Genomic DNA, 21,623 nt, shown 5'->3' with positions numbered 1-21,623 from the left:
GACATTGAATTCCTTGACTCTGGCCGTGGGATTGGTTGTCGTCTTTTTGATCTCCACCTAGTTGTTTTGTATGGCCCCTCTGGTTCGGGTCGCACTGTGGCTCGATCGCGCTTTTATAAGGAAGAGCTTATTTATCTTTTACGCAAGAGTCCTCCGAGTCTCCTGCTCGGAGGTGATTTTAATTGTGTTTTACACCCTGAAGACCAGTCCCCCAATTTTAATTATTGCCGAGATTTACATGACTTGGTTCGTACGATGCACCTGCGTAATGTTTGGGAACACAAATATCCAACCCTGGTGAAATTTACGTATTCTACCGCGTCCTCATGCAGTAGACTCGACAGATTCTACTTCTCTGATTTTTTATGTGATAACATTCTTTCTGTCGATGTTATTCCTACTAGTTTTTCTGACCATTGTGCTTTTACTGCAACTGTAAATCTTAGTCACCAACCAGCAAAACTTTATCGTTCCCAGTGGATGTTAAATGTTTCCCACCTTGCCGACAGTGCCATTGATCAAGTTGTAAGTGCCGTGTGGGAGCGATGTCTTCGCTCCGTCCCGCGTTACCCCTCCTTGCTCGTTTGGTGGACTGCGTTTGCCAAGCCCAAGATTCGTCAGACTTTGATTTTTTACTGTGCCGCAAGGGCGCGTGATTTTAAGAACCCGTATGAATTTTACTACTCTGTCCTGCGTGAACTGTATGACGCGGCGGGTCCTTCTCCTCTGCGGATCCATGACGTTCGCCGTATTAAAGCCAAGCTCTTGACCCTCAAACGACGACAGTTGGGTGGTCTGCGAGTAAAGTCGAAACCTCACTCTCTTGTTGAAGGTGAACTGACTTCTTTGTACCACCTGCTGCGGCATCAGACTCGACGTCGTCGCTCCTTCATCTCTTCTCTTATGGTGGATGATGGACGACAGCTTATTGCACAGGAGGAAATGACTCGTGCTCTTCATCAGTATTACGCTAGTCTCTATTCTGCCGATGATTCTGGTGCGTCACTTTCTGATGATGTCCTTGAGGATCTTCCTGCGACAATCACGCCTGACGCGAACGGCGACTTTCTCCGGGAGTTGCAGGTAGATGATGTTTTTGATTTTATTGCTCACTCTCCGTCCGGTAAATCGCCGGGTCCAGACGGCCTGCCTAAAGAATTTTATCTCCATTTTTGGCCTCTTTTGGGTGGCACTTTTACGCAGATTTTAAATGAGATTGTCAGGGGGATGGATGTGCCTGCCGATTTTAAAGTAGGGAAAATTGTTTTAATTCCGAAGTCCACTGGTCGTTTATCTACTGCCAATCTTCGTCCGCTCACATTGCTGAACTTTGATTACAAGACAGCTGCTAGAGCACTCAATAGTCGATTGTCTTCACTGCTTCGGGGTGTGATTGATGCACATCAATGTTGTTTTCCTGGTAGATCTATTCTGACCCAAGTAGCCGAATATCGGGATGTTGTCTCGGTTGCGGCGGTTACAAAAGTTCATTGTGCCTTTGCTTTCCTCGATTTTTATAAGGCTTTTGACCACGTCAGTCATGTGTTTTTAGATCATGTTTTAGATACAATAGGTTTTAACGCTTCATCACGTGGTGTTCTTGGTAATTTGTATAGGGGAATAACTGCTCGGGTGTCAGTCAATGGGCAGCTGACGCCGCCCTTTGCTATCCGCCGAGGGGTACCTCAGGGTAGTCCGCTCTCTATGTCGCTATTCATATTGTCCCTGGAACCGCTGCTTCGGACTCTTGCTTTCAAGCTTCAGGGTATGACCCTCTCTGGTGGGAAGCTCACTGTTAAGGCGTACGCGGACGATGTCGTTGTTCTCCTCCGTCAACGTGATGATATCACATTGTTGAAAGGGGCAGTCGATGCATACTGTTGTGTCTCTGGAGGGCGTCTTAATCAGGGTAAGTGTAAGTTCCTTGATATTCGAGGGTTTCGCGATGCTGATGTTCCTTGGGCCACTTTTGTCGATCGCCATACGTCATTGGGGATTACCATTGATCGGTGTCCTATCAAAATGGCAGCTCTTAATTGGAAATCTGTCACCGAGAAGATACAGGGGGCTCTGATGGTCCATGAGCAGCGCTCTGCTACCATTTTGCAAAAAATCAGAATTTTAGACACATACGTGTTATGTAAAGCCTATTATGTTGCTCAGCTGTTCCCACTTCCCATTATGGTGGCGAAACGGTTGCGCCAATTGTCTAGCAGGTTTATATGGAAGGGTCATCTATTCAAGTTGCGTTACGAGGTTATGACGAAACCGCGTATCTCCGGAGGCTTGGGCCTCACTGACATTACTCACAAGGCGTCTGCCTTGTACGTCCGCCGTACGACTCTAATTGTTACGCAAGAAGTGACTTCAATTACATCCAGACTTTTTACTGTTGTGCGTCCGAAGAGCCTTGCTCCACCTGTCGACGTCGGTCGCCTCAATTTTAAGTTGAAACACGTCCGGGAATTTTATATTGCGGTTAGTTACCTCGGTGACGTCTTCTTGCGACGACCGGTGCCAACGACCAAGAGCTTGATTGCCCGTTGGGAGGGGCTGGCCGGTCCCAATCCAATCGAACTGGCGTCTCCATCAGTGTCCTGGAAGAACGTCTGGAAGAATGTTAGTCTGCCGATCCACACTATGGCTGTGGCGTCCACGTGGTGTAGGGTAGTTAATGGTTTGGTCCCCACCAACGTACGACTGCACCGTATTGGTCTTTCTGACACGGACAACTGCACTCGGTGTGGTCTCCTGGACACACTTGAGCATCGATTCACCTGCAGTGGGCACCTTGCTAATTGGATTTGGCTCAGGAAACAACTGGCTTTTGTCACTAGGACTGCCGAAACCGCTTGTACCATTGACATCATCGTACGGCCCGATTCTTCCTTTTATCCGCGAACGAAGCTCAATACCGTTATGTGGTTGCTTGGACACTTCGTACATTTTGTTATTAGTTGTCATGAAGAGGATGAACACCTAACGTTTCGACAGTACATTCTTACTGCTTACTGGAACCGATTGCGCATGCCAGGACTCCGTGAAGATTTTGGAAATATGCTTAGCCTTACATTTGAAAGGGAGGGTGATGGCTAAGGTCGCCTCTGTTAGCCGATTTCCTATATACTGTTTCTGGATTTGCCACCTTTCTGTAAACTACTTTTCTAAACCTGGACTGAAGTTTTCGTGGATATTTAGGACGAACAAGAAAACAAACGTGAGACCAAGAACCGAGACAGTAGGGGAAAGTACGACGCCGTAGTACAGGTGCCATTCGGAAGCAGGACGGTGGAGTCATCGTGGCCAGGCCTCGGGTTTCGACGCCTGCCCGCTTTGTTTCCGCAGGCCTGAATCTGAGTGACACCCCTAAATTTTAAACTATGGCATATCAAGTAAAACAAAAAAAAAAGAAAAGAAAGGAAAAATAAAATGAAACAACAAGAAAAAGATGGTAAAGGTGAAAAAACGAAAAAAAAGTGGCAGAGCACTGGTGTAGTAAACCAGGGGTCGTAAAAAAAATAAAAAAATAAAAAAAAGTGGTAGAGCACTGGTCTAGTAAACCAGAGGTCGAAAAATAAAAAAAAAAGTGGTAGAGCACTGGACTAGTAAACCAAGGGTGGTGAGTTCCATCCTCAAAGGAAGAAGTCGAATTTTGGAAATCAGTTGCGCGTCGTGGCCGTATAGCAAACAGTATCTGTGATGACGAACAATTAGCGACATGCCTTTTATTAAGAATTACTCTCAGATGTGATTAAGGCGAATGGCGCAGATAAAGCCTTTGCCAAAGCGGTACAGCATAAGGTGGGACGAGGCAGTCTGAATTACATTTTATAGATGTATTTCTCACATATGTCAGAGCCTCTCGCGGTCGTCGTCGTCGTCGCCGCCGCCGTTGCTGCAGAAGTAGCAAATGGCCATCGTGGCAAATGCGGCGATGCACGCCCTGCCTTCGATTCCGTATGCAAAAAGTGTGTGGTCTTGTTTCCCAGTCTATATTTGGTCGGTCACGTAAGAGGTTGAATGTAACGAATGGATGGGAAAGAGGAAGGGCTGCGGCTGTGTAGAACGAAAACACAAATTATCAGGGGTGTGAGCGTTTCGAGATGAGTCATATACAAGTTGCACTTGGTCGTCAGTGACTGTGTGGCCTAACGGATAAGGCGTCAGACTTCGGATCTGAAGATTACAGGTTCGAATGCTGTCACGCTCATGTTTTATCACTTCTGAAAAAGAAACATACCGTTTTAATGTAGCATTTGAGCAGTACGAAACCGTCTGAATGTTGCTGTTGACCATTTTCTGCTTGGAGATGCTCTTGAGCTTGAAACACACACTACAAGGCCGGTGTTAACTAGCGAAATGGTCGGCAGAGTGCCGACACCGCGAGTTTCCACTGGCACTTGCACATCTAAAACAACGTCGGAAAGTAACTCGTTCGCCTTTTGAGTCACATCAAGTATGAGTGTTAATTTTGACGCCACTAGCTCTGCACGTTGTCATGCAATTCCTTTACCTCTCAGAAATGATTATAAAATAAAAGTGAAGTACGTGACGAGTGTGACGTTAGGAAAACATTAGGCAGCATGGAGAGATTCTGTATGGGACCACCCAACCCAAACGAGTACTGTGTGACGTGCTGCCCGGCAAGTAATCACCCAAGCAGCCCGGCTAGCTCAGTCGTTAGAGCATGAAACTCTTAATCTCAGGGTCGTTGGTTCGAGCAACACGCTGGGCGGAACGGAATTTTGTTCCGCTGCAGAAGTAAATTACCGTTTTTCTGATTAACGTGATGTAATGGAAATAGCAACTTTAAACTTTGCCTACGTCTCTGTCAGTTGCAATTAAACTGTATTTGAAGGTGAAGGTGATTTTGTAGACATGTGTGAAAGACATGTTCTGAAATGCAAGTGTTGTTGTTTGGAGAGGACATCGGTTACGTGTCAGATGTGTAGCCAAGCAGTAATGGGTCGCCATAGCTGCAAATATTAGTCGGTAATATGAAGTGTTGTCAGCTGAAGTCTGATGATCCAGATGACCGTAAGGACGAAGTACGCATAAGTACCGCTAGGCCGCGCCTCTTTAGCTCAGTGGTAGAGCACTGGACTAGTAAACCAAGGGTCGTGAGTTCCATCCTCAAAGGAAGAAGTCGAATTTTGGAAATCAGTTGCGCGTCGTGGCCGTATAGCAAACAGTATCTGTGATGACGAACAATTAGCGACATGCCTTTTATTAAGAATTACTCTCAGATGTGATTAAGGCGAATGGCGCAGATAAAGCCTTTGCCAAAGCGGTACAGCTTAAGGTGGGACGAGGCAGTCTGAATTACATTTTATAGATGTATTTCTCACATATGTCAGAGCCTCTCGCGGTCGTCGTCGTCGTCGTCGTCGTCGCCGCCGCCACCGCCGCCGCCGCTTCTGCAGAAGTAGCAAATGGCCATCGTAGCAAATGCAGCGTGGTACGCCCTGCCTTCGATTCCGTATGCACAAAGTGTGTGGTCTTGTTTCCCAGTCTATATTTGGTCGGTCACGTAAGAGGTTGAATGCAACGAATGGGTGGGAAATAGCAAGGGGCAGCGGCTGTGTAGAACGAAAACACAAATCATTAGGGGTGTGGGCGTTTCGAGATGAGTCGTATACCAGTTGCACCTGGTCGTCAGCGACCGTGTGGCCCATTGGATAGGTTCCGCTTGAGACGCGACAGCGATCGGACGTGCTGTGTATTCGATCCGCCGTTACCCTCGGATTGTGAATATTTACCTTCTGTGTGTGAGGTTTCTTTGTCTTCTTTTTTTCGTTGTTTCTTTGCCTGAGTGTTTGTTTTGTGTCTTGCGTTGTATTGCGGCTTTTGCAGCATTAATTAAGTGTTATGGCTTCCCGGTTGTTTCCGCGGAAGTGTACTCTCAGTTTTCAGTTTAACAAGGCTACCAGGAATGTCCAACCGACATCGTTGGAAATTCACGAATGGATTGTGGACACGATTGGCATTACATCGGACCAGGTACATACGGCGTATTTTGATACAGAATTACACTGCTTTTTTGTGAAATTGTTGAACCCGGTTTTGCTGGATAAGATATTACTTAAACATGGTGAGCAAGTGTCGTTCCGTCATAGGGATGGTTCTGTTAGCAGTGTTACTGTCTCAAATGCTGAAATTACGTATACCACAGTTCGGGTTTATAATTCACCTCCTGAAGTTGACAACAGCTATCTTAAGGAAGCTTTGCTTCGTTATGGTACTGTTCGGTCAATTCGAAATGAACGTTGGTCTGCACAACATAAGCTGCAATGTTATAATGGTGTCAGATCAGTTGAAATGCATATTAAGTCTAATATACCGTCCCATCTGGTTGTATGCGGTTATCGTGTACATCTTACATATGAGGGACAGCTTGGTACATGTTTCCTATGTAATGAACATGGTCATGTTCGAGCTAATTGCCCTAAGCGGGTATTTGTGCTTAAAAATGGCCTAGCACAGCGCCGCAAATTAACGGTTGCCGATCTTGTGCCAGCAGCTTCCTCCACTGTTTCCTATCTGCCTCCTGCAGTAGCTTCTTCACAACAGGTGTCACCCTCCCCTGATGCAGGTTTTCCTCCGCTACCCACTCGCCCAGACGTATCGGCTGCTCCTATACCGATTCCGTCTGTTACCAACAACAAACGCCGTCGTGCTAGTGATACCGGTAGCACTGATGACGAAGCTGCTGTTTCGCAGCCGGTTTGCGAATCTGATGAGAGAATTCCAGAATCTCCCATGCCTGTTTCGGATTCTGTTCCCGCTGTGCCTCCTGCTTTGCCTGATGACGTCGAACTTGCTGCCAGGCCGTCGGCGCAAGAGCCACAACATTCGGTCGAGGTGTTGTTGACATCCCCACCGCCACAGGCATCACAACATGTTGACGACACTTCGGTGGAGACGGCTGTTTGTCGGAAAACCGCTCCTAGAACTGCGCGCTCCGCATTAGCAGACTCCAAACCTATCTTACCACCTCCTACACTTCCAATACCTACACATTCTGAAACCGGTGCCGATGTTCCTGATGCAGTTTTCCCTTGATGGCTCCTCCTTCTGACTCCTCTCGCCCTGCTAATCCTTCGGACGCTTTGGTTGACGTGCCTGATCTCGACCCCCCACTCCGCCTGCTCTTGAATCTGGTGTGCATCAGATACGTCGTCGGGTGAAAGTGCCCTCCAATCTCCACGCGGTGCGGAAGAAACATAAGCATGCGAAAGACGACTCTGATTCCGTTGATTCTGGACAATCACCCTCTGCCATGTCTGATGTTGATGATATGGATGTAGTTGCTTCTAGTGTGGTGTAATTTGGGTTCATTTCTCATTTTTTGGTTGATGTTGCAGGCGTACACGTTTATTACCTTAAATATAAATGGCATTCAATCTGCTCTGAAGTTAGCGTCTCTGCAGCAGTTTATTTATGACTCTGCAGCTGATATTGTTTTCCTGCAGGAAGTCTCCGTTGCACACCTGTTTGTTCCTGGTTTTCGTACTATTATAAATTTTGCACCTGAGTTTTCTGCAGGTACTGCTTTCCTAATTCGTGACGGTATCCCCGTTACCGAAATTGAGCTTTTAGACTCGGGACGGGGCATTGGTTGTCGGTTATTTGACACGACCTTGGTTAACATTTACGCCCCCTCTGGTTCTAGCAAGCGGCAGGAAAGGTCTCGTTTTTATAAAGAGGATCTGATTTACCTTCTACGAAAAAATCCTGCGACCTTGATATTGGGGGGCGATTTTAATTGTGTGTTACAAGCTAAAGACCAATCCCCTCATTTTAATTATTGTTTCGAGCTACATTCTCTTGTACGTCAATTACGACTACGCGATGCGTGGGAGGTTAAACACCCCACTTTAGTTAAATTTACATTTTTTACTGCCACCTCAAGTAGTCGACTTGACCGATTGTATATTTCTGATCCCCTTAGTGTTTCTGTTTTAGATGTAGATGTTATTCCAGCCAGTTTTACGGATCATTGTGCCCTTGCTGTTATAATTAATTTGGAGCGTCAACCTCTTAAACTTTATAGGCCGCTGTGGAAATTAAATGTCTCCTTGCTCGATGACCCTGACATCGAACCTCTAATACAGACGGCGTGGGACATTTGATTACGTTCTCTGCGATACTATCCGTCTAAGCTTCATTGGTGGATCCACTGTGTGAAGCCAAAACTACGTCGCACTTTAATGTCCTACAGTTATAATAGAGCGCGAGATCTGAAACTGACTTTTGAGTATTACTATTCGGTGCTTCGCGAACTTTATGATAATTCTACAATGACATGTGCCCACCTTTCTGAGATTCGGAAAATTAAGGCCAAGCTTCTTAGTATTAAGCGGCTTCAGATGGAAGGATTGAAGATTAAATCCAAACCACCGTCCACGTTAGCACATGAAATGACTTCTATGTACCATCTGTTTCGTCACCACAAGAACCGTCGACGTGTATTGATTGACGGCCTTATGGCAGCTGATGGTCGCCGGCTTACCTTACAGAATCAAATAACCCATGAACTTACCTGCTACTATGAGACGTTATATACTGCGGCTGATTCTGATCCGATTGATGTTGACGAGATTTTAACTGCTATCCCATCAGTTTTAACAGAGGACCATAATGCGAAATTTTTAGCTCCTTTTACTGCAGACGAAATTTCAGCTTTCATTGCTTGTTCAGCATCTCACAAATCTCCTGGTCCTGATGGCCTACCTAAGGAGTTTTTTGTTAGTTTTGGCCTATTATAGGGCCTGTTTTTACGGATATTGTGAATGAAATCTTGAATGGTGGCACAATTCCAGCCAATTTCAAGAGAGGTACGGTTGTCCTGATACCAAAATCTGCTGGTTTGAAGACAGCTAGTGACTTTCGTCCTTTAACCCTTTTAAATTTTGACTATAAGACGGCCGCTAGGGCTGTTAATGCACGTCTATCCCTCTTGCTTACACCTGTGATACCTCCTTGTCAAAGCTGCTTTCCAGGGCGCTCCATATTGACGTCTCTGGCGGGGTATCGTGATGTCGTGTCGATTGTCGCTGTCACCAATATTTCCTGTGCGCTTTTATTTGTTGATTTTAGTAAGGCCTTTGATCGTGTGTCCCATTCGTTTTTAGAGCTTCTGCTGCACCGGCTCGGTTTTAATGAACAGGCGCTGCTGGTACTTAAGAATATGACGACTGGCATTTCTGCTAAGATTGACATTAATGGCCAGCTAACAAAGGTCATTGATATTCACCGTGGCTTCCCGCAAGGTAGTCCTTTATCCATGACCCTTTATGCTCTCTCCCTTCAACCACTCCTCACACGTCTCAACTCGACACTTCGTGGTCTTACGATCTCTGGGGTTAACCAGACGGCAACGGCTTATGCTGATGATTTGGTTGTTTTGCTTCGTTCCACCGCAGAAGTGCCGCAGTTGAAAATGGAACACGATAAATTTTCTGCGGCCTCAGGTTCTCGTATCAATCCCCGTAAAAGCAAGCTCCTGAATTCGCGGGGCTTTGAACGTGTGGTTGCTACGTGGGTTACAGCTGTTGAACACTATACACATTTAGGTATCTATCTTGAACGTTGTCCTCTCCGGATGGCTGCAAAAAATTGGCAAGTGGCCATTTCCAAGCTGCAAGGTGTTTTATTGGAACACTCATGGCGTTCGATACCGCTACTGCAAAAAAAGCGTGTATGAGACACTTATGTTTTATGTAAAGTATATTATATTGCTCAGCTGTTTCCGCTTCCCCGAATGCAGGGTGCAAAAATGGTCCAGCTTATTAACAGATATATTTGGCGGGGGCATATTTTTAAATTACGTTGTGATGTTCTTACGAAGCCGCGTCTTGAGGGCGGCTTGTCGTTCACCGATGTCCGTCTCAAGGCTGCTGCCCTTTATGTTAAGCGAACCCTCCATCTTTTATTATCTGAGTCCCCGACTGTTACTTCGCAATTATTCCATGTCGTTCGTCCTGCGAGCTTGTCACCGCCCATTAACGTTGGGCCTCTAAATGCGAAGCTACGGCATGTTCGGGACTTCTACATTGAGATTAGTTACCTAGACCTCCACTTACAACGTCGTCCTGTTATTACTACGCTAACCCTGCTTGACAAATGGCACCGGTCTTCTTCTTCCAACCCGATTGTTTTGCATTATACCAGTTTTAATTGGCGTAACATATGGACGAATATTAGCTTACCCGTTCATTCAACAGCTGTTGCGTCCCTATGGTATAAGGTAGTTAACCAGCTGATTCCTACGAACGAACGCCTTCATCGTATAGGTTTATGTGTCTCTCCGATTTGTCAAACGTGTGGTTGTGTTGATACACCCCAACACCGATTTACCTGCGCTGACCGTCATCGCATGTGGCACAGGCTTTACTCACCAGGAGCTCAGAATCGGCATTTAAGACTGATATTCTCTGCTGGCCGGACACGGTTTTTTATCCACGGACCAAGAACAACACCGTTATGTGGCTTCTTGGCCGTTACATTTTTGCAGTGGTTGATGATCATGGTATTACCGATTTTATTTCGTTTACTGGTTACATGCTTCATGAGTACTGGACGCAAAAGTCTTTCCCACACCTTAAAAGGGACTTTGCGAATATGCTTACTATTGTTTTCGAAAAGCAGGGAGTTGGTTAAGTTTCAATTTCTATTGATCGCTCCTGCGCCTGAATCATTAATGGAACCGGTATAGGGGCATACTGAGCTAACTTCATGACAGGGAAGACATTCTCGCTAGTTCTTAGGTACAATCTTGGCAGGAAGGCAAAATAACTCTTTGAATAGACAACGCTTAATAAGTCCCGTGTTCACATATAAGTATCATAAGGCGTCGGACTTCGGATCTGAAGATTACAGGTTCGAATGCTGTCACGCTCGTGTTTTATCACTTCTGAAAAAGAAACATACCGTTTTAACGTAACAATTGAGCAGTTCGAAACCGTCTGAATGTTGCTGTTGACCATTTTCTGCTTGGACATGCTCTTGAGCTTGAAACCCACACTACAAGACCGGTGTTAACTAGAGAAATGGTCGGCAGAGTGCCGACACCGCGAGTTTCCACTGGCACTTGCACATCTAAAACAACGTCGGAAAGTAACTCGTTCGCCTTTTGAGTCACATCAAGTATGAGTGTTAATTTTGACGCCACTAGCTCTGCACGTTGTCATGCAATTCCTTACCTCTCAGAAATGATTATGAAATAAAAGTGAAGTACGTGACGAGTGTGGCGTTAGGAAAACATTCGGCAGCATGGAGAGATTCTGTATGGGACCACCCAACCCAAACGAGTACTGTGTGACGTGCTACCCTGCAAGTATTTACCGGAGCAGCCGCTCTAGCTCAGTCAGTAGAGCATGAGACTCTTAATCTCAGGGTCGTGGGTTCGAGCCCCACGCTGTGCGGAACGGAATTTTGTTCCGCTGCAGGTGTATATTACCGTTTTTCTGATTAACGTGATGTAATGGAAATAGCAACTTTAAACTTTGCCTACGTCTCTATCAGTCGCAAGGAAACTGTATTTGAAGGTGAAGGTGATTTTGTAGACATGTGTGAAAGACATGTTCTGAAATGCAAGTGTTGTTGTTTGGAGAGCACATCGGTTACGTGTCAGATGTGTAGCCAAGCAGTAATGGGTCGCCATTGCTGCAAATATTAGTCGGTAATATGAAGTGTTGTCAGCTGAAGTCTGATGATCCAGACGATCGTAAGGACGAAGTACGCAAAAGTACCGCTAGGCCGCGCCTCTTTAGCTCAGTGGTAGAGCACTGGTATAGTAAACAAAGGGTCGTGAGTTCCATCCTCAAAACAATTAGCGACATGCCTTTTATTAAGAATTACTCTCAGATGTGATTAAGGCGAATGGAGCAGATAAAGCCTTTGCCAAAGCGGTACACCATAAGGTGGGACGAGGCAGTCTGAATTACATTTTATAGATGTATTTCTCACATATGTCAGAGTCTCTCGCGGTCCTCGTCGTCGTCGTCGTCGTCGTCGTCGCCGCCGCCGCCACCGCTTCTGCAGAAGTAGCAAATGGCCACCATAGCAAATGCGGCGAGGGACGCCCTGCCTTCGATTCCGTATGCACAAAGTGTGTGGTCTTGTTTCCCAGTTTATATTTGGTCGGTCACGTAAGAGGTTGAATGTAACGAATGGGTGGGAAATAGCAAGGGGCAGCGGCTGTGTAGATCGAAAACACATATCATCAGGGGTGTGAGCGTTTCGAGATGAGTCATAACAAAGTTTGCACTTGGTCGTCAGTGACTGTGTGTGGCCAAATGGATAAGGCGTCGGACTTCGGATCTGAAGATTACAGGTTCGAATGCTGTCACGCTCGTGTTTTATCAGTTCTGAAAAAGAAACATATCGTTTTAATGTAGCAATTGAGCAGTACGAAACCGTCTGAATGTTGCTGTTGACCATTTTCTGCTTGGAGATGCTCTTGAGCTTGAAACACACACAACAAGACCGGTGAAAACTAGCGAAATGGTCGGCAGAGTGCCGTCACCGCGAGTTTTCACTGGCACTTGCACATCTATAACAACGTCGGAAAGTAACTCGTTCGCCTTTTGAGTCACATCAAGTATGAGTGTTAATTTTGACGCCACTAGCTCTGCAGGTTGTCATGCAATTCCTTTACATCTCAGAAACGATTATGAAATAAAAGTGAAGTACGTGACGAGTGTGGCGTTAGGAAAACATTAGGCAGCATGGAGAGATTCTGCATGGGACCACCCAACCCAAACGAGTACTGTGTGACGTGCTACCCGGCAAGTATTTCCCGAAGCAGCCCAGCTAGCTCAGTCAGTAGAGCATGAGACTCTTAATCTCACGGTCGTGGGTTCGAGCCCCACGCTGGGCGGAACGGAATTTTGTTCCGCTGCAGATGTAAATTACCGTTTTTCTGATTAACGTGATGTAATGGAAATAGCAACTTTAAACTTTGCCTACGTCTCTATCCGTCGCAAGGAAACTGTATTTGAAGGTGAAGGTGATTTTGTAGACATGTGTGAAAGACATGTTCTGAAATGCAAGTGTTGTTGTTTGGAGAGGACATCGGTTACGTGTCAGATGTGTAGCCAAGCAGTAATGGGTCGCCATAGCTGCAAATATTAGTCGGTAATATGAAGTGTTGTCAGCTGAAGTCTGATGATCCAGACGACCGTAAGGACGAAGTACGCATAAGTACCACTAGGCCGCGACTCTTTAGCTCTGTGATCAGTCTGCCTGCGGCAGCGGTGGTGAACGGACCTCCAGGGCCAGCGCGCTGTGGCAGGAAGTGTTTACGTCAGGCGGTGAGTCGCGTGCTTACAGCGTCTGCTTATTAGTATTCGTTCCGTTCTGTAGGATCTGATATGGAATTATGAATCCGACTAACAGGGAAGATATCTTGAAGTTTACCTTTGATAGGAACTTTTCGAAACCAAATTCGTTTGAAGTTGAAGCAGGGTTAGAGGAAACAGCTAAGATTACTTTTGATGACTTTGTAGGGGTAAATTTCTCTATCGTGACTAGTGTTGTTTATGTGAAATTAACGTCCTCTGAAATGTGTGATAGAATTGTGGAGTCCAGTGGAGGTGTACTGAAGTTTAAACATAGAGATGGTACCGTCAGTGACGTCAGCATTACGCATGCTGGACTGGGCATCCGAACGGCACGTATTTTCGAACTCCCGTTTGAAATATCAGCCGCGCAAATAAATTCTGCATTAACACCTTACGGGAGGGTCATTAACCATTTTGCGGAGCGTAGGTCCAAAGCCCACAAATTTCCGGTGCTTAACGGCATCAGGCAGGTTAAGATCGATCTACAAAAGCACATACCTTCATATATTTACGTAGGTGGACATCGCGGAATTGTCATATATGATGGGCAGCCAAAAACGTGTGCCGGCTGTGGTGCGTCCGGCCACGTGCGCTCTGAATTTATACAAAGACGCGTGACGCAGATACCTGTCGGTGAAGCCGCTAGCCCCCCTGTGACGACGGCACTGCCACTGACATACGTTGCCGCGGCTTCTGGTCTACCACCCGCGACCCCGCCTGTAGATGCCCCTCGTTTGAATGATGTTTTGGCCGATAACGTCAAAGAACCGAGTGCTGACCCGGCACCGCCGCTACCACACTCACAGATGGAGGTAACGACGGATGGCTCCCCAGTGGTTGATGCCACTGGTACTGAGGATGAAGCAGACGCTGTGTTCCCGGCCTGATCAACCCCAGAGTCAACAGTCCACTTCGGATGTTGATGATACCGCGAACCCTAACAGGAAGCCTTCCAAAAAGAAGCGGAGACTTGCACATCAAGGAGCCAATCAGCTCGCCCCACAGCTCCGCGAAAAAGCGAAACGAATAAGCAGCCAAATGAGTCAGAACACTTCTGAACCCTCTGAAGTTGGTCTCCCTGCGTCTGGTCGAATGGACATTGATCCTGTAGTGTCTCCCCCTATGAATCCACGACGGGTGGAAGATAGTGATACCTCGAGTAGAGTCGTTTTGCCGGATACCCACACTCAAGGAAACGCAGGATCGCTTTTGTCAGAGGCCACTCTCACTGGGAATTGGGCACAGGAAATGGAAGTCTTGGATGCGAGCAATGATGCGGCTGTCATGCGGACCATTGAGACGGAATCTTCGGCACCCCCCACAGAGCAGCATACACCAACCGTACCGGGAACTACAGGAACTCCGACTGACGCGCTTGACCTCAATTTCGGTAGCCATCCTTCTAAGACTGTCTAATTAATAGTATGTGCCTTCTCCCTTGAACGAGCCCCAGGCCTATAAAATTGCCACGTTAAACATCAATAAGATACAGTCGTACGGGCGGCTCCGTAATTTACAAGATTTTGTATACGCAGCGGATATCGATATTCTGTTACTTCAAGAAGTCGCTGCGATTGAACTTGACCGAATAACTGGTTATACTACTCTCTCCAATTCCGGGAGCGGTGCGAATTTAGGGACAGCGATTCTGTTAAAAGAAGGGATTGTAGCGACCGACGCTGAAAAACTGCCTGATCATAGAGGGATCGCTGTCACTTTCCATCGGGCACGCATAATCAATGTTTACGCCCCGTCCGGCAGTAGCAATAGGCGTGCTAGGGCTGGGTTCTTCACAAGCGCCATAGTCCCACTTTGTAGGGGAACCTACGATCGTATAATTTTTGCGGGTGACTTCAATTGTGTCTTAAGTCCAAAAGACCAGACGCCTAATTTTAACAAATCTGGAGAACTAGAACGTATCGTCCAAGAAATGAACCTCATTGACACATGGGAGCATACGCACGGAGCGGCACCTGGGTTCACCCATGTCACGAACCACTCTGCAAGCCGGCTAGACAGAATCTATGTATCGGCGTGTATGAAGACTCAAGTCCTCCATTCCGAAGTTTGGCCCACAATTTTTTCCGATCATGCCGCATATATTTGTACTGTTAACATGGTCAAGCAAGGCACATTTCGCGGCAGAGGTTTCTGGAAACTTAACAATGCTCTCCTTAACGATGTTGACTGTCACCGTGTCTTTAACGAAACATGGGAGGCATGTGAACGACGGGTTGCACAGTATGCCTCCGTTACTGAATGGTGGATAACAAATGCCAAACCAACTTTATCAAAAATGTTTAAACGCTACGCTCGGGACAAATCCTGGTGGCAACGGCAAACATCTGAGTTTTATTTTACTTGTCTCAGGGAGCTCTACCAGTCCGATGTGACTGTACCTGAAAATTTTATGCAGATTAAAAAAATTAAGGCAAAATTATTAAAACTTCAGCGGCAGCAGGCAGAAGGCTTTCAAATAAGGTCCAGGCCCCAGAATGTGATAGACGACGAAATGACATCCATGTTTCACGTCATTCGTGAAAATAAGAGGGGGCGGCGGAGATTAATAACTCGTCTTCAGTTGAGTGAAGGCGTTGCGCTCACGCGGCAACAAGACATACGGACCGCACTTCGCAATCACCTGGCAGATCTGCTGGCAACGACACATACCGACGATGGAACTCACGATGAATTACTCAATAACTTGCAAAGGACTTTGGGTGCTGCTGAAGTCGAAACTCTCATGCGAGAAATTGATGAAGACGAATTGGATTCTGCGCTATCACGAAGTCCGAAAAATAAATCGCCGGGACCCGACGGTCTCACTGCCGAATTTTATCTTACTTTCCGCGACAAATTAAAGCCCAAGTTGTTGAGTATGTTTAATGAAATTTTACGGCCTGATTTTAATGTTCCTCAGGCTCTCGTGGAAGGCATCATGGTTTTAATCCCTAAACGCCCAATGTGCAGTTCTGTTGATGATTTTCGGCCGCTTACTTTACTGAACAGTGACTACAAAATTTTAGTACGTATTATTTCTAATAGATTGAAAATGTTGATGAATACTGTCATTGGTCAGTACCAGACCAGTGTAGGTGTCGGTAGGACGATCTTCCAAAATTTGTCTCAATACAGGGACGTCATAGCCATTGCAGATGCGTGCAAGATACGGTGTGCGCTAGTTTCCCTTGACTTTTCAAAGGCATTCAACAGAGTAAACCATCAGTTTCTCATCCGGACGATGCATGCCATGGGATTTCCACTACGTTTTATCAATCTTATATATGAGCTCCTTCGTAAAGGAGTAACTCGACTCATGGTGAATGGCCAGCTGAGCGCATCGATTAATATTACTAATTCAGTGCGACAGGGATGCCCTATGTCAATGGCCTTGTTTGCCATTGCCATTGAGCCTTTGCTTGTCACCTTGACACAGCGTCTACAAGGATTAACCATCCACGGCTTTAAGATTGTTTGTACTGCATATGCGGATGACGTCGGATTTTTGGTCATGGACGAAGGTGAAGTCGAGGAAGCCCTTCAGATCGTCAAAAACTACGAACTTGTTGCGGGTGCGAAGTTGAATGGCAGGAAATCTGGCATTATGAACATAGGACGCGGCATCTCGCTGCACCATCACGGTCAGTTGCAACTACTTTCTAAAATGAAATGCCTTGGTATTGAGTACAGGAGCAACATACAGCACACAATTGCGGTGAACTATAGGAATCTCCTGGCAAGTATGCGTGCTTGCATGCAGACCCACTACCTAAGGAGCCTTGATGAACTGCAGAAAGTCACCTTCGCTAATGTCTACCTCACCTCAAAGATTAACTACGTTGCACAAGTACTGCCCATGCCACAGGAGACAGCGAAGCGTATGATGTCCGCTCTAGGCCATTTTGTCACACGTGGACACATTTTTAAAGTCAAGTACGATACGCTCACTCCCTCCACGACCGATGGAGGCTTAAATTTAACAGATGTTCGTTCCAAGTCACGAGCTTTGTACGTATGCACCACCTACAAACGGTGGAGGTCGTTACCGAACAGTCTAACGGCTCACTTGTTAACCGAAATAACGCCGGCCTGCCTGCAGCCTCCCGTCTCTGTTCAACATATTCCGCCTGCGCTGACTCACTTTAAGAGCTTTTTCATTGAGTTCAGTTACGTACGGTCAACTCTCCCAGAAAATGAGCTTTCCGTGGTGAAGTTAGTTTATAATAAACTACTGGCAACCAAGAACAGGAACAACATCGAACACAAATACCCCAATCATCGCTGGCCAGTAATATGGAAAAACATACATAGCCGTGATTTACCAACGTCAGTGAAAGCCTCTTGGTACAGGGTCGTGAACCGTAAAATAAGTACCAATTCACGACTTCATGCTCTACATTTGGCTGACTCACCTTTGTGCCTTACGTGCAACTTGCCTGATACTGATGAACATCGTTTTCTGTGCACCACTGTCCAAGCAGTTTGGCCATGCATTCGCCGAAAACTGGCTACGATTATGAGGACTTCCCAGCTTTGTATTAAACCTGAAGATTTCCTGTATCCGGATTCAGTGCCGTACCCGAACACCAAACGGAACTCTGTCAATTGGTTGAAGGGTCATTATGTTCATTATTTACAGACGCAAGGACCCAAGAGTGAGGCGGCGTTCTGTCTTTACCTGGCATTACAGTTTCACATACTTTCACAGACGAGACATTACAGGAAACGATATGCGAATTTTTTAGAAGTCGTTCTTCGATGAAAGAAGTATTTTTTTTCTTTCCTTCATTCTACATTGCTTTGTTTTTTTTTTCTTTTCTTCTTCAAATGTCACAGTGACAAATACTGAACAGTGTTACGACAAGGACTATTTTATTTTCTTCTGTTTTTCTAGAGGACCAGAGTTCCTTGTTTCATTTTCTATTAAAAAACAAAAACAAAAAAATAAAGATAAATAAATAAATTATAATAAAAAATAAACAATTATAAAAGTTGATAAACAAACCAACAACACAACGAAAGCACTAAAAAGAACAACAAACAACAGAAAGAGTGTTGCAGACCAGAAGTAGGGGATTGCTGCCTGGGGTGAAGTACGGTGGGGCCTTCGTGGGCCCTCTCGCCGCTACGGTAGCCGTGAAGGCCCAGGACAAATCTCTGAACATGAAATACAAAACACGCACAAAAAAAAAAAAAGTGGTAGAGCACTGATCTAGTAAACCAAGGGTCATGAGTTCCATCCTCAAAGGAGGAAGTCGAATTTTGGAAATCAGTTGCACCTCGTGGCCGTATAGCAAATAGTATCTGTGATGACGAGCAATTAGCGACATGCTTTTTATTAAGAATTACTCCCAGATGTGATTAAGGCGAATGGCGCAGATAAAGCCTTTGCAAAGCAGTACAGCATAAGGTGGGACGAGGCAGTCTGAATTACATTTTATAGATGTATTTCTCACATATGTCAGAGCCTCTCGCCGTCGTCGTCGTCGTCGTCGTCGCCGCTTCTGCAGAAGTAGGGTATGGCCATCGTAGCAAATGCGGCGAGGGACGCCCTGCCTTCGATTCCGTATGCACAAAGTGTGTGGTCTTGTTTCCCAGTCCATATTTGGTCGGTTACGTAAGAGGTTGAATGTAACGAATGGGTGGGAAAGAGCAAGGGCAGCGGCTGTGTAGAACGAAAACACAAATTATCAGGGGTGTGAGCGTTTCGAGATGAGTCATATACAAGTTGCACTTGGTCGTCAGTGACTGTGTGGCCTAATGGATAAGGCGTCGGACTTCGGATCTGAAGATTAGAGGTTCGAATGCTGTCACGCTCGTGTTTTATCAGTTCTGAAAAAGAAACATACCGTTTTAATGTAGCATTTGAGCAGTACGAAACCGTCTGAATGTTGCTGTTGACCATTTTCTGCTTGGAGATGCTCTTGAGCTTGAAACACACACTACAAGACCGGTGTTAACTAGCGAAATGGTCGGCAGAGTGCCGTCACCGCGAGTTTCCACTGGCACTTGCACATCTAAAACAACGTCGGAAAGTAACTCGTTCGCCTTTTGAGTCACATCAAGTATGAGTGTTAATTTTGACGCCACTAGCTCTGCTGGATGTCATGCAATTCCTTTACCTCTCAGAAATGATTATGAAATAAAAGTGAAGTACGTGACGAGTGTGACGTTAGGTAAACATTAGGCAGCATGGAGAGATTCTGTATGGGACCACCCAACCCAAACGAGTACTGTGTGACGTGCTGCCCGGCAAGTATTCACCAAAGCAGCCCGGCTAGCTCAGTCGGTAGAGCATGAGACTCTTAATCTCAGGGTCGTGGGTTCGAGCCCCACGCTGGGCGGAACGGAATTTTGTTCCGCTGCAGATGTAAATTACCGTTTTTCTGATTAACGTGATGTAATGGAAATAGCAACTTTAAAATTTGCCTACGTCTCTGTCAGTCGCAAGGAAACTGTATTAGAAAGTGAAGGTGATTTTGTAGACATGTGTGAAAGACATGTTCTGAAATGGAAGTGTTGTTGTTTGGAGAGGACATCGGTTACGTGTCAGATGTGTAGCCAAGCAGTAATGGGTCGCCATAGCTGCAAATATTAGTCGGTAATATGAAGTGTTGTCAGCTGAAGTCTGATGATCCAGACGACCGTAAGGACGAAGTACGCAAAAGTACCTCTAGGCCGCGCCCCTTGAGCTCAGTGGTAGAGCACTGGACTAGTAAACCAAGGGTCGTGAGTTCCATCCTCAAAGAAAGAAGTCGAATTTAGGAAATCAGTTGCGCGTCGTGGCCGTATAGCAAACAGTATCTGTGATGACGAACAATTAGCGACATGCCTTTTATTAAGAATTACTCTCAGATGTGATTAAGGCGAATGGCGCAGATAAAGCCTTTTTTTTTTTTTTAAAAAAAAAAAAAACTTTATTAATAATACAACATTAATTTAATTATACAACATCTTAATATATAACTAAGTATGATACAAAAGTCAAAGACAAGAAACTATTCCCATACTATTAACCCACCACCTCAAATAATTAGTGGGTCCTTATTACAAACTACTAATTGGCAGTGTATTACTTGTATGGCACTAACTACGGGCATGATTAATAAGTTACTTGTTAGACTACCTTACATGACTATTCTAGTGTGATCTGCAGTGTTACAGTATGTGCCAGAAGTTATGCATACAAACCTACTGTTATTTAGCCTGCCCACCGAGCTAACCCCAGTGGGCGTGCCCCTGGCACTGGGCTGGCTATGACTTTTACTTCACTGCAGTCCCTACCTTGTTAGTATGTTAGTATTTCTAGTTCTTACTTAAGCTACTTTCTACTCAAAAAATAGTTGTGCGATAATTCCAATTCCGGGTAGTGCACCTGCCATCCTTGTCCGAAGACGCGGCGGATTCCAGCCATGAAATGGCTGGCCAGATCCGCGCCTGGCGGTAGTGCATGTGCAGCTCGGTCAAGTTCGGTTTGGTACTTGATTAGTTCCTTGCCCTAATAAAGTCCCTCATGACTTTCATCGAGATCTCATTTGCCAGACTGTTGAGGACTCTGAAAGTGTCGGCACGCCGCAGCAAGGTATATGTATCTTGGCTAGGAAGTTGCGCTCTAAGTTCACTTGCCACTCCATCATACAACGTGCAGTTGTAGATGACGTGTTCGGGAGTTCCTTCCGAAGCACCACAGTCACACGCTGGTGTCGCCTGTTTACCAAATCGGCAAAGGTATGCCGGATATGGCCCATGTCCTGTCAGGAAGTGCAGCAGACCCCTACTTGGCTGAAAGTATCCCATTTTTAATCTTTCTGCAACATCTGGAAGTAACTCAAAAACTCGTCTCCCTGTTCCTTCCCCTTCCCACTGACTCTGCCATAGTTCCTCCCCCCTTCTCTTGATTGCGTATTTGTCCCCTACTTGCACACCCATGATTTCCCTAGTCTTTTCAATTTTCCCCTTTGTTACCCAATACCACGCTGCCTGCTCCCTAATTTTTATATCAAGGGGACATAATCCCATAATAACTAGCAACGCCCCCCCAGGAGTAGTTCTGTATGCCCCAGCAGATCTTAGTAGCATACTTCGCTGCACCCTCCTCACGGCCATGGCAGGCGCCACCCTCGTGAGCCTGTGTGCCCAGACCCCGCTGGCATACCCTACTAAGGAAGTCAGAATACTATTATGATATAATTTTATAAGGTGGGGGGGTAAGTGAAATCTTTTGTGTCCTATGTTTATTAAGTTATTAAGGATTTCTATCGCGCGCTGTGCAATCAT

The 21,623-nt window shown here is 45.9% G+C and overlaps 3 non-coding genes across 3 annotated transcripts; all 3 read left to right on the top strand.

Annotated features, from left to right (window-relative positions):
* Nucleotides 1-11,353: 11,353 nt before the first annotated feature.
* Nucleotides 11,354-11,429, top strand: Trnak-cuu (transfer RNA lysine (anticodon CUU)). Its single transcript has one exon. It is a non-coding gene; the product is annotated as a tRNA-Lys (tRNA).
* Nucleotides 11,430-12,810: 1,381 nt separating this feature from the next.
* Nucleotides 12,811-12,883, top strand: Trnak-cuu (transfer RNA lysine (anticodon CUU)). The gene has a single exon. It is a non-coding gene; the product is annotated as a tRNA-Lys (tRNA).
* A 6,734-nt stretch (nucleotides 12,884-19,617) lies between these two features.
* Nucleotides 19,618-19,690, top strand: Trnak-cuu (transfer RNA lysine (anticodon CUU)). The gene has a single exon. It is a non-coding gene; the product is annotated as a tRNA-Lys (tRNA).
* Nucleotides 19,691-21,623: the final 1,933 nt, after the last annotated feature.

Source organism: Schistocerca gregaria, chromosome 8 (genome assembly GCF_023897955.1).
Source record: "Schistocerca gregaria isolate iqSchGreg1 chromosome 8, iqSchGreg1.2, whole genome shotgun sequence".
In the NCBI taxonomy this organism is placed as follows: Eukaryota; Metazoa; Arthropoda; class Insecta; order Orthoptera; family Acrididae; genus Schistocerca; species Schistocerca gregaria.
This window is presented reverse-complemented; position numbering and strand designations above follow the sequence as displayed.